General features: G+C 27.8%; 1 pseudogene; it reads left to right on the top strand.

Annotated features, from left to right (window-relative positions):
• Window positions 1-11,272: 11,272 nt before the first annotated feature.
• LOC145274811 (5S ribosomal RNA) lies at window positions 11,273-11,391 on the top strand (annotated as a pseudogene).
• Window positions 11,392-12,475: the final 1,084 nt, after the last annotated feature.

The following is a 12,475-nucleotide window of genomic DNA, read 5'->3' as shown; positions in this document are numbered from 1 at the left end:
GAAACATGAAAACTAATAAGTTGGTGGTAATCATTTCAGAAATTAAATTTCTCAATGCTTGAATTTTACTGCAGTTTCCATTAGAAATATTAAAAGAAAATGAAAGCTTTTGTTTATTGGAACTCTTCATTTGGAACTCAACTTTTTCAACTCAAAACCTTTACAATACTTAAATAATATTTAATTTGGTAATGACCAAGGCAGACGTTGCTTAACCATAACAATTAAGCAGAAATCAATGTTTAAATGGACTATATAATATGTTTGAGTTAACTCAAACTTAAAAAAAAAATCTTTTCAGTTAAAACTACAAAGATTTTATAGACTTTAATAATTATTGGTTGTAAACTAAACTTTTAGCTTTATTTTATTACAGTTAATAAACAGCATTATTCTAGAAATACATATATGTGTGTGTGTGTGTGACTGTTGCTAGTCTTAAAAATTATTCAAAACTAGTTTTAGAATAAGATATCCCAGGTTCAGAAAGGCTTTCACTCAGACAGTTTATACACTATAGTATCACAGTAAGCAGATTAGAGTTTATGATATTAGAGATGTTGGAAAAATTATAACTAAGAAGTTTTGGAATCATTTTTATACTTGCTCTTAAATAAGGATTCATAACCACATTACAGAATTTCCTTTCTATTTTATTCACTAATTCTGTATGGCATGAGGTTTCAAAGTTTGAATAGTTTTATTATAAATTACAAGAAAGAATTTATCTTTTTCAATATTATATACGAGAAGAGATAAAGCCTCCAAAATCTTTGGTGCCATAAATTCAATGAAATTTCAAAAGTTTACAAATTTGATAATCTACAGCAATTTTGTAAAAATGTTTGTAACTTTAAATTTTAGTTTAAACTGAGAAACAATCATCTCACCATACACAAAAAATAAAAATGGCGGCAGTCATGGTGAAAATGTATATTAAATCATAGGAATTTTGTAGAACATTTTTAAATGTTCTACAAAATTCCTATGATTTAATATACATTCAAAAGATTCAAAAGATTGAAATTGAAATTTTTCTTGCAGTGAATGGCTGTCTCATGATTTGTCATTTGTTGCAGGTTTGTCAAAAGTATCAATTCTGTGCACAAAAAAAATGTTTGCAATTCAGTTTCAGCAAATAAATAATTGGAGGAAATGGTTATTTTTAATTAAGAGGTGCAAAAATGTACATTTTGAGATATGGAAGGTTAGTTTTGAAACAGAAGAAACCAATAATTTATCAGTTTAAAAAAATGAATGAATAGAGGAGGGATATACAAGAATGAAGAAATGGAAGGGAGTAGATGAGAATGAAGAATAGAGTGAAAAATATAAGAAATGATGATGATGACATAGAAAGAGAAGAAACAAAACAGAAAATTAAAGTGCATAAATAACAGTGAAAGTGACAGTAGTAAAATTTCGATAGAAATGAAATGTGTTAGAGAGAGGGGGGGGGGCAAGGGTAAAGGGGCAACTTAAGAAATAGAAGACAACAGAGAGAGATTAGAGTAAAGGGGGGAATTGAAAACAAAAAATACTGGCAATAGTTAGAGAGAGAAAACAATCTTTAAAGATGTTGTCATTCATAAAAAAAGTATGACAAAATAATTTTAATAAATATAAAGTAAGAAATAAAAAATATTGATAAACAATCACATAAAAAGAGATTTAATTAAAATACTGCACTTAAAATAAGAGTAATATGAAAAGTAATAACATGAAAAAGAAAAGAAAGGTGATATGTAATCAAGAGTAATGAACGAGAATGGATAATACATATAAAAGAGAAGAAAAGAGGAAAGGGAATTTTAAAAAAATAATGGGTAGAGGTATAAATCATGTAAACGAAATGGAGGAAAGAAAGCACATTATTTGAGGAAAAGAGGGGCATAATTTATGTAAAAAACAGTTTGAACAAGTAGAGTAATTAATCTTAATAATACAACGCCGCATAAACATACATTCGTTTACGTCATGGACCACTGTGAACTTGTTATGAAATCAAGAAAATGAAAATATTTCAAAGCTTAAATGACCTTAAAATCAAATATAAAAAAAAAAAGAAAAATGTTAACACCAGCCATTTTTTTTTTTTGAAAGCTTGAATTGCAGCAAAAACTAAAATACTATTACAAAAAAGAATTTGTTTTAAGAAAATATAATTACAAATATGTTTTAGTATAAGTATCTATAGTCTTTAAAATTTAGAGTCTTGTTCAATCATGTAGTTTGCATGTGGTATTTTTAAAAAATTGCTAAAAGGAAAAAGCAATTTTTCTAAAGAGTTCAATGTTAAATCATTAATTCTTTTGAACATTAATTCAGCTTTGTTGGGCGTTTTTTAAATCTTTACAATTGGAAGAGAGTGAACGATTACTCTAAATAGAATTAAATAGAAATGAGTTTTTTTTTAACTTTTGAAAGTGGGGATTATAAAATTATTTCAACATTAATTTACAAATAAATTAAAGTGATCTCTTGTGACCTCATTCATTAAGTTTAGTCACATGGATGATCGAAAGCCTTATATGGCCAACAAATATAAGCCCTTCACTCAAATAGATTTTATATAATATAAAAACTTAGTATTAAAAATTGACCTAAAGAAATAAGCTAATCCTTCAACTAAATCCAGTAGAATTGTTTATCTGCATCTCACAAAGGTATGGTTGGATACAAGGTCAATTTATAGTGGGAATCCATATGTTTGAAAAGAGACATTGATCCAGCTACAAAATAGCCTGATTAGTCTTGTCAGAATTCCTTCACAGATGAGGGTGCCTTAAATGAAAGGTAAATACACGTCTACTTTTTGAAAGAAGACTGAAGGCAATAACCCTTCACCATCTTGAAAAGGTGAAAATAATGCCTGGAAAGATGACCTCTTGAGACAGAACAGATACTAGACTTTGTGTCTAGCCCAAAGGCCAGGAAACCAATAGATCTGCAAGTGAAAGTATTTAAAAGATAAAAGAGTACCAAAATTTCAAAGAGAAAGTAAAATAAGTAAATTTTGAATATAAAATTCTTACTAAAATATTTTAATGAAAAAATTATTTTGGGTGAACATTCTTAAGCAAAAACTGCATATTTATTCAATCAATTTATTTTTATTATTTTATTTATAGAGCTATTATCTGAATTTGAGTGCGGCTACAATCAATCTAATATTGGCTTTTAACCATGCCTTATGAATAAATTTAAAAATTAATATTGCCTTTGAGTTTAGCTTTAAATTATACTCAGAAAGAAATCTTTTAAATGTTAAGTACAGTCGACGAATTTTTAGATAAATATCTTTAAAGCTTAAATTTATGCACTTTCAATCTTCTATTTTTGAAATAGAAACCCAATACACTTTATTCATAACGAAATGCATAATTAAAATTCAGTTACTTATATCATCACATTACATTTTGAAAAAAAAAAAAAAAAAAAAAGCATAAACAAAACAAGATTAATTCAAAATAAATTTGATAAAGATATTAGAAAGAAAATATTTACAATCTTTCATTAACGACTTCAAAGTTTGATGTGGGAATGGTTATAGTCTTACTAGTCCCCAGGGACTGGGCAAAATATTTTGATATCATCAACATCTGTATTCACAGCCTTTAATCATTGATTTCTCCAAATCTAGAACTTTCTTCCATTACTTGACAAAACAAAAAAATATGAAAATTGTTTAAAATCAGAAATATTTAAAATAAAATAAATTCTTGACAAATCAGGATTACATTTTTGAAAAATTCATATAAACAAAAGGACGTTTTTTAAAAAATACATTTTACTTGAAAATATCAATAGAAATTGTAATATTTGTGGACATGTATGCATGAATGTATATTGGTCTGTACGTATTACACACAGTATTTCCCCCTTTTGTATGAATAACAAATATTGGTTGAAAATGAGTGCCTGTGTATGAAAAAAAATCAGGTTTAAGAATATGATTATTCATGAATCAATATATACACAATTTTATATATATATATATATATATATATATATCAAGAAAGGCATGTAAAATTAAATAATCTTTGGAGGTCAAGATGGGTCTGATAGAACATCATATATTATGTGCCATACCACCCATAAAATAGATAAGGGATATATATATATATATATATATATATATATAAGCTATACTCCCTCTATCTAAAATATTTTATTCAATTTGTTTTTTTTCTGATTATTACTAATAAAGCGTCAAATTTTCAGATTAATAAAAAAATATTGTAACCCAAATATCAGGATAAACAGAAAATAACAGGGAAAAATGAACAAATATAGAAAAGAATAAAGACTAAATAAATAAGTGATATAAAGTGAATAGACTAATTGTATTATTTAAATTCTTTGAACTACTGTTTTCGCCGTGAGCATTATTTTTACAATGTTTCAACTCTCAAGATGAAAACAGTAGTCTGAAGAATCCAAATGATCAAACCTCACCTTAAACATTCAGAAATGTGAACAGGGTAATTTAGCAATTACAGGGTTGAGCAAGTCAAGCAAAATATTGACAGTTTCCTTTTTATAGGAAAACTAGGTGATTCCGTTCACTTTATTTAAATCTTTAGAAAAAAAAAAAAAAGATGGTTGTCCAGAATTCCACCTATATTAAAAAACAAAAATTTTTAAAGATTTTTGAGCTCAAATTATTTCAGACTAAACATATACAGAAAAGGAATCCCCATTTAAAGTTAGAATTCTTTTGTTTTTATACAGAAAATTTAATGTTCAGTCCACAAGTAATCCAGTGATTTATTTTTGTTTTTTTTTTCAACTAAGATAAAAATTCAAGAGTTTTAAAAACAAATCCTTAAGGAGGGAGGTGGAATATTTTACAAGAACCCTCTAAAAATTGAACAAATCAATTTAGAAATAATAATTTTATCATTTGAAAAGTTGATGCTTGATAAAAAAAAAATTTTTTAAATGGTAGGGAGAGGGGGCATGTCATAGATGTCTGCCGATAAATGTTTTATTAGTTACAGCATTTTGTTGTATTTTCTTTTGAAATCAGAGAAAATATTAATTTGCTATAATATCACATTCTTTTCGATATGACATCAACTAAGTTTTACGAGACAATTTACAATAAGAAATTTTTCCACTAATTTCTCAAAGTACTTATATATTTTAAAATTATTTTAAAATAAAATTTTAATCAAACTAATATTTTGTTTCGGAACAGAAACTTTCTTGACTGGCATATTCTTTTGATGTTTTGGACTTATATATAGGCTGTCCAAAAAGTCACTGAAGGGTTGAAAATCTTTGTCATTTTACTATTAATGATCATTCTTTTTCTCTATTTCAGATATTTTACAGATAATATTTTGGAAATTAATTATCGATAAGTATAGTATTGAACAACAAACAAGTTGTGAAATTGTTTTACCAAAATCAGGCAATGCTTTGGCGACAACATTATCTCTCGCTATGGCTATCAATGTTCCCCAGACTTGACTAGCCCCGACTTTTTCTTAGACTCTTTCTTTAAGAAAGCACCATATGTTAACAAACCCCAAACCCTGCAAGAATTAAGGGAAAACATCAGGAATGAAATAAGGGAGTTAAATCACAATCCAGAGATTCTGCAATCTGTCATGAATAAGGTTTTGGAAAGAGTACAAATATGCAAAGCAGAAAATGGGCAATCTTTAAAAGACATTATTTTTTATAAATAAAGATTGTTGGAATTTTGCATTTTTTTTTTTTTTTTAAAGAACTTCTCAATGTCTTAGATTGTATTAAAATTATAGAAATATATCATCAAAAATAAAGAATCTATTTAAGTTCAAAATCCTTCAGTGACTTTTTGGACACGCTGTATGTATATATATATATATATATATTTTAAAATTCTTACTGATCAAGCAAAATTATTACAAGATTTTAATTATTTGTTTTTGCAGATCTAAATGAAGTCAATAAGGATTTTGTCATACTTATCAAGTTTGAAGAAATGTTCTTGCTTGATCATTCAACCATTTTTCAAAATAAAAGAATCCTCAATGCCATGGACTTAAGAGATAAATTACTTTGATTACCAGTAAAGCTTGACCACAACTCAATCATTATTCAAATTGTTAATAACATTTAGCAAAATTTTGATCAAATTATTATTTACATTTTAAATTACATAATTAAGTGGTGACACTTCTTTATTTTTAAATAAGATTTTGGAGAAATAGAAACGATGTTGTGAAAAAGCAAAAAAAAGAAAAAAAATTTTTTTTTTAAATCAAATTATAAATTATTCATCACAGAAAGTCTTTTTTTATAGATGTAAATTATAGTTTCAAGTTTAAAAACTGCAAATGTTATATTTGCCATTAGCAGCCTTGTTTGTTTGTTTGTTAATATTTTTCCCCCTATTTGAATCTATTGGATAAAATATTTAAAAACAAAAAAGGCTGGCAGTGGGGGGGGGGGGGGTTCAGGAAGAGCAAAGAGTCACACATTGGTTTACATGTAACATTTGTATATAGACCAAACTTTCACAAGAAACACTCGTCTAGCTGTAAACACTATCAATAATTTCCCCCACTCTTTATCTGTGCCTAAACCTAAACGTAGATTCCATGAACAAAGCTTCTTTCATAGAACTGCACGCCTGTGGAATTGTCTTCCGTTTTCCTGCTTTCCGGCTGACTACAATATGGTTGTGTTCAAGTCTAACGTAAATAAGTTCTTGATGAGCCGTTCCATATAAGTTATCAAATTTACCAAATTTTCATTACTAATGATTACTATATTGACCAATTTCTACTGTACACTCTTTAACCCTTATCCTTGAGTGGCCTCTGGGCCTTGATATTGTGGTGATGCCTTTGTAAAAAAAAAAAAAAAAAAATGCGCTTATCATTCATGCAGATGAAATATTTTCACAATAATTATCAAGATATTTACAAGTAGATTTAAAAAGAGAAAACATTGAAAGGAATAACATGAATGCAGTTACATGTTTTAAATGCTTTATAAGTATAAAATAAATAAATAAATTTTAAATAGTGATATAAAAAATGTTTAAAAAAAAAAAAAAACTTGCTCAAGGTTATCACTGATTATTGCTCTGAGGATTAACATTAAATTTATAAAAAAAAATTAAAAAAAAAAAATTAAAAAAAAATAAAAATTCAGCTTTCTAAATTTGCTTTTATACTAGTATGCTACCTGGTGTTGTCTGGTCATAAAATATACTTAAATATGATATTTTAATTTATGCAGATTTTGGATTTATTATTAAAGAGCCAATTCTTTATTGATTATTATATTGTACCCAATATATAGATGTGATTTCAAAAGGCTTTGGTGCCATCAGCTAGAATCAAAACAAACACATTTAGCTCCCTAGTGGTATAAGGATACATGCATATAAAAACTTTAAAAATTAATACAGTTAAACATATAAATGTTTATCAGAACATGTGTAGAGGATACAAATTAAGTTGACTTATGCCTGCCAAGTTCCAATTTTGACCCCTTATCAAATTGTTTTTGTCTAAAAACCAAATCAAATCTGCTCCACAGGTTTGAATTCCCTATTTATCAAGTTTCAAGTCTGTAGAGCTAAAATTAATAGAGGTAGAGACTGTCTTGCGCACACACACACACACACACACACAGGAGTTCACTGCTATGATATGTAAAGATTTAAAAAATAAGACTACAAAAAAAAAATATTAAAATAAAAAAGAATGTACGGACTACCATAATTTCTGTCGGTTGTAGGTCTCATTAATAAAAACATTAAAAAAAATATTTGCAATAAAGGCTATGGGAATGTCACTCAATTTACTTATAAAATATATTCGGAGAGAAAATTTCTTCTGAGTTAGGAGTCCTCAAACTACAACCTACATGCCAAATGCCTATGTTTAAATGCTGCATATTTAAAGAAAGACATGGAACAGAGATGGACAGCTATTATCAGGATTATCACAAATCTTGGAAAACATAAGTTTATGAGCAATAACAAATGTGTTCATTTTTTTTTTTTATATTAACCGAAACAGACCACTACATTCTTTTGTAAACTAAATGAAAATTATTACTATATTTTGGGTCTTATTAATACAGGTTTTATAGATATTTCAATTAAATATTAACTGAAAATAAGTAATTGATTTAATGAACAATAAAGAATTAACATGTCTGTTTACATACAAGAGGTTAGACACAAAGTTAAGCAAGGTTTTGAAAAGGAGAAGTACACTCTGACCCACAAAGAATTCCCGAGCCTCATCAGCATTCCCCGGTACAGATGCCGCAAGCAATTAGCAATAAACTAACCTCTTTTCTAAGAAAGTAAAGCCTGGGAGAGTGGACCTCCTAGAACTAAACAGAACCATACCTCAACCCAACAGATGAACAACATTTACTTAGACTTATATTTTTAATTTTATAAATAACTCGCCTGACATTGCCAGTCATAAAATATGCTTTAATATTATATTTTAATTCATGCAGATTCCGTATTTATTATTATAGAGCACATTCTCTATTTATTATGATATTGTACCCAATACATATAGTAATGATTTCAACAGTAAAAGAAAAAAAAAAGTGTGCCATAAGCTAGAATCGAAACTGAAACATATAGCTCTCCAGCCTTATATGTTAACATATAAGCCAAATCCATACACATACAAAAACTGCAAAGAATAATGTTGTTTAACCAAGAACTTTTAATTAGCACATGCACAGAAAAAAAAAAAAAAGAAACAGATATAGTCGACTTATGCCAGGCCAAAGTCAATGTTTGCTTTTTTCAATTTTGACCCCTTAGCAACTATTTTACCAGCTAAAAACCAAATCAAAAGTGTGTTACAGGTCCAAATACCTTATATATTAAATTTCAACTGCATAGACCAAATATTCAGAGAGGAGTTTGGCAGAGACTTTTTGCACACACACTAACAAGGTAACTGATAGATAGAAAAAAGAAAGAAAAATTTTTGGGTGTGCTAGAATGTTTTCAGCTTAAATTCTATGCAATTATGCAGAAACTATGCAATTTAGTGTAATAGTGAAATGAAACTAATCATCTACTAAGAAACCATAAAAAAAAAATCAATAATTAATTAACACTAGTTTTTCAAAGGAATATGCAAATAGTTAACCTTTACGTAGTCGTTCACACATCCATAGTTGAGCATATTTTTAATAATTTTCAAATAGAAAAGTAGGCTATTAATCTCAATGTCAGAACAAGAAAAATACTCAACTTCATAGGTATATAGATTTGAGGAATCAAAAACGTAGGGATCTGAATACTAAATCTATACAAATAATTGAATTAATACATAAGAAATAGCAAGGCTATCGTTTTAATTTTCATAGTTAATTTTTTTACAGAATTACTGAGGAGAAATATTTCAGAATGACATTCGGGTCTAATTTTTAAAATCCACTAAAATAACTTTGTTAGATTATGAGAAACAATTTTAGAAGTCTAATATTTCTGTTTTGTATATCACCTGAGATAAAATAAGAATTTCTTCTGGGTAAACAATGAGAGTGATCTTTTTATAAAGTAGCCTAATAAAAATTGTTAGATTCCTATTTTTTTTTTTCTATTATGTTTTAAAAAAAAAAAAAAAAAAATGTGGTAAAAGGCTTTTTAATGATGACAGTAATTCTTTGATTTTTCTCTGTTGTATAAAATTGTATATTTTTCTTATCGTATCATAGTATTTTCTTTTTCATTAAAAATATTTTAAGTGTCATTTTCTAAAAAAAAAGAAAAAAAAAGAAAAATCTGTACAAGATCAATTGAAAAAAAAAAAAAAAAAGGTCTAGAAAAGATCAATAAAAAAAAAAGGGGGGGAAAATAGATGGGAGATTAAGTCATTATTTCCAAATATTAAAAACAAACTAAATCTGGAGAAATATTCTAAAAGATTTTAGAACCTCTAAAATTTGTAGAAATTAATGGCACAAATATTTTCATTTTTTTTTTTTATAGGTTAAGCATTTTGTGTGAACAAAAATATTCATAGACCACAATTAAATTTGACGCGTTTAAAAAAATGTTTTAATGCAACACTCTGATTTCATTTTTATTTTTAAACGCTTTGCTAAGTATTCATTAATTTGAAATCATTTTTTTTCTTAGTTGAAATGTTAATTTATCATGCAATAATTTTTTTCATAGCTTGGTAACGTTCCATGTACTTATCTCATGAATAACAAAATATTTTTAAGATTTCTATTTAAGCAGAAAAACATTTTAAAATATCAACTTCAAACTAAAGTATCGTTTAATAGCATCCGTTAAAATGTTAATCACTTCTTTGCTTATTCTTGTTAGCATTGTCTTATTTATGAGCAAGGCAGGCAGATGATTCACCATTAACATTTTTTATCATAACAGAACTAGTAATTTTTATCTTATGCATCAGATTCTTCAGAAATTTCACTAAAAGTATGGTCAGAGATTGTTATAATTCTTGATGCTTAAAGCTATATCAGCATGGGATTAGGCAATGTTTATGCATAAACTGGCTGGATGCCCAGTGTTTCCCGGTCATACAACATGCTTAAACATAGTTTAATTTATGCAGATTGCATATGTATTATTATAGAATTAATTCTCTATTGATTATTATATATTACGAGGTGAACTAATTTGAAAAAAGAAAAAACAAAAAAAGAATAATAATGATAATGTCATTCCGAGCTTGATGATCTTAAACATAGTCTTTCTTCTCTTATAGATAAAAAAGAAAAATTTTTACAGGGGAATATTTTACATTACACCAGCCAAGGTTACACCGGTGTAACATAAAATATTCCCTTGTAAAAATTCTTTTTTATCTATAAAAGAAGACTTTTTAAGATTAGATTTTTTTTTTTTTTTTTCTCGATACTTCTCGGATGCATTTCTATACAAAACATATCTAAGAATACTGCCAGAAATATAAATTACCTTTATGTGAAATTTGCAAAAAATAAGCTCAGCCGTTTTTGGAACATATGAGGAAGAAACTCCCACACACAAAGTGTCTTTTATATAATAATAAAGAAATGTGTATCTTAATATAAAAAAACATTTTTTTATGAATATTGAAAAAAAAAAAAAACTAACTAAAATAGTTACCTTAATAACTAATATCATAAGTGACCTTGTTCTAGGAGAATATCTTGAATGAGATTATGAATATACTAGACATTTTAGTTATAGCCTGTTGATTTAGAATTAGTGCTTTGGGCTCATTTTTGCATTAATACTAATCCTATTAATCCATAACTGTGTATATACGGCATAATCGCGTTGACACACCAGTTCTCGTCAGAACACCGAAGTTAAGCAACGTTGAGTCTGGTCATTACTAAAATGAGTGATCGATTTGGGAATTCCAGGCGCTGTATGTAGGAAGACGTCAACACCTCCCTGCAAGAATTGCAAAAACCTAACATCGTCATCTCCCCTAACAGGGATATACATGCAACTGAGGACCACTTATGAATTTCATACTCTCATGGAACTTCTTCCTTCAGAGCAAGCCAGTTAAACCAGAATAGGGTTAGTGCCATTTCACACACATACACAACTGTGCATCAAACAGATACTGTAATAGTGAGTTTGCTGCACCTTGTCATAACAAAGCTCCATACAAAATTTCAGTCTGATCGATTCAGTAGTTTCTGAGATATAGCAGAACAGACAAACAGATTAAGAGAAATATAGATATTATTATACTTAAACTGAGTTAATTAACATTTGTCTTCTTAAGGCTTTTTTTTTTGTATTATATATTTTAATCACATGCTAAAAATATTCCTTGGTGTTAGGATTGGGTTTATGTCTGAAAAAAACTTCTGCTTGTTATAATTAGCTGTAATTTGCAAATAAATCATCAAGTAGGCCATCTCTTACTTTCTATCACTTTTGCAAATAAATCATCAACTAAGCCATCTCTTACTAACTTTCTATCACTTTCACACTCTCAATGTATGTTATTCTCTTCTTTTATACATTGATTGCCTATTACTTTTTGCTTGCGTCACTCTTTCTCTGTTCATTTATAATCAATGACAATAAAGGAAAGAATAAATGAAAAAGGGAATATCGCTATAGGCCGTATGATTATTTAACCCATACTTAGAGAGAAAGATTTTATTATATACAGAGTGACCAAAAAAAACAAAAGCTAAATGGAGGCCATCTAGAACATATGCTGTAGAACGGAGAAAAAAAGGCCAAAGACTCATGTTTTGATGTGATGTTTTGAATATAATAAACTAGTTATGATCAAAGTTTCATTTCATTCGAACAAAACACTAAGAAACAGGGCCTAATTAGAGTTGGGGCCCGTTTTTTGGGGGAGGGGTCACCCTGTGTGTGTGTGTGTGTATATATATATATAGAGAGAGAGAGAGAGTAAGCAGAAAGATGTTAATTTTGTCTTTATTTTTTATATTTAACTGGCTTTACAAATTGACTTTTACTGGATTC

The sequence above is a fragment of the Euprymna scolopes genome, unplaced genomic scaffold, assembly GCF_053919585.1.
Source record: "Euprymna scolopes isolate OS-2025 unplaced genomic scaffold, ASM5391958v1 sca471, whole genome shotgun sequence".
In the NCBI taxonomy this organism is placed as follows: domain Eukaryota; kingdom Metazoa; phylum Mollusca; class Cephalopoda; order Sepiida; family Sepiolidae; genus Euprymna; species Euprymna scolopes.
Note: the sequence above shows the minus strand (reverse complement) of the source record. Positions and strands in the feature narration are given on the sequence as shown.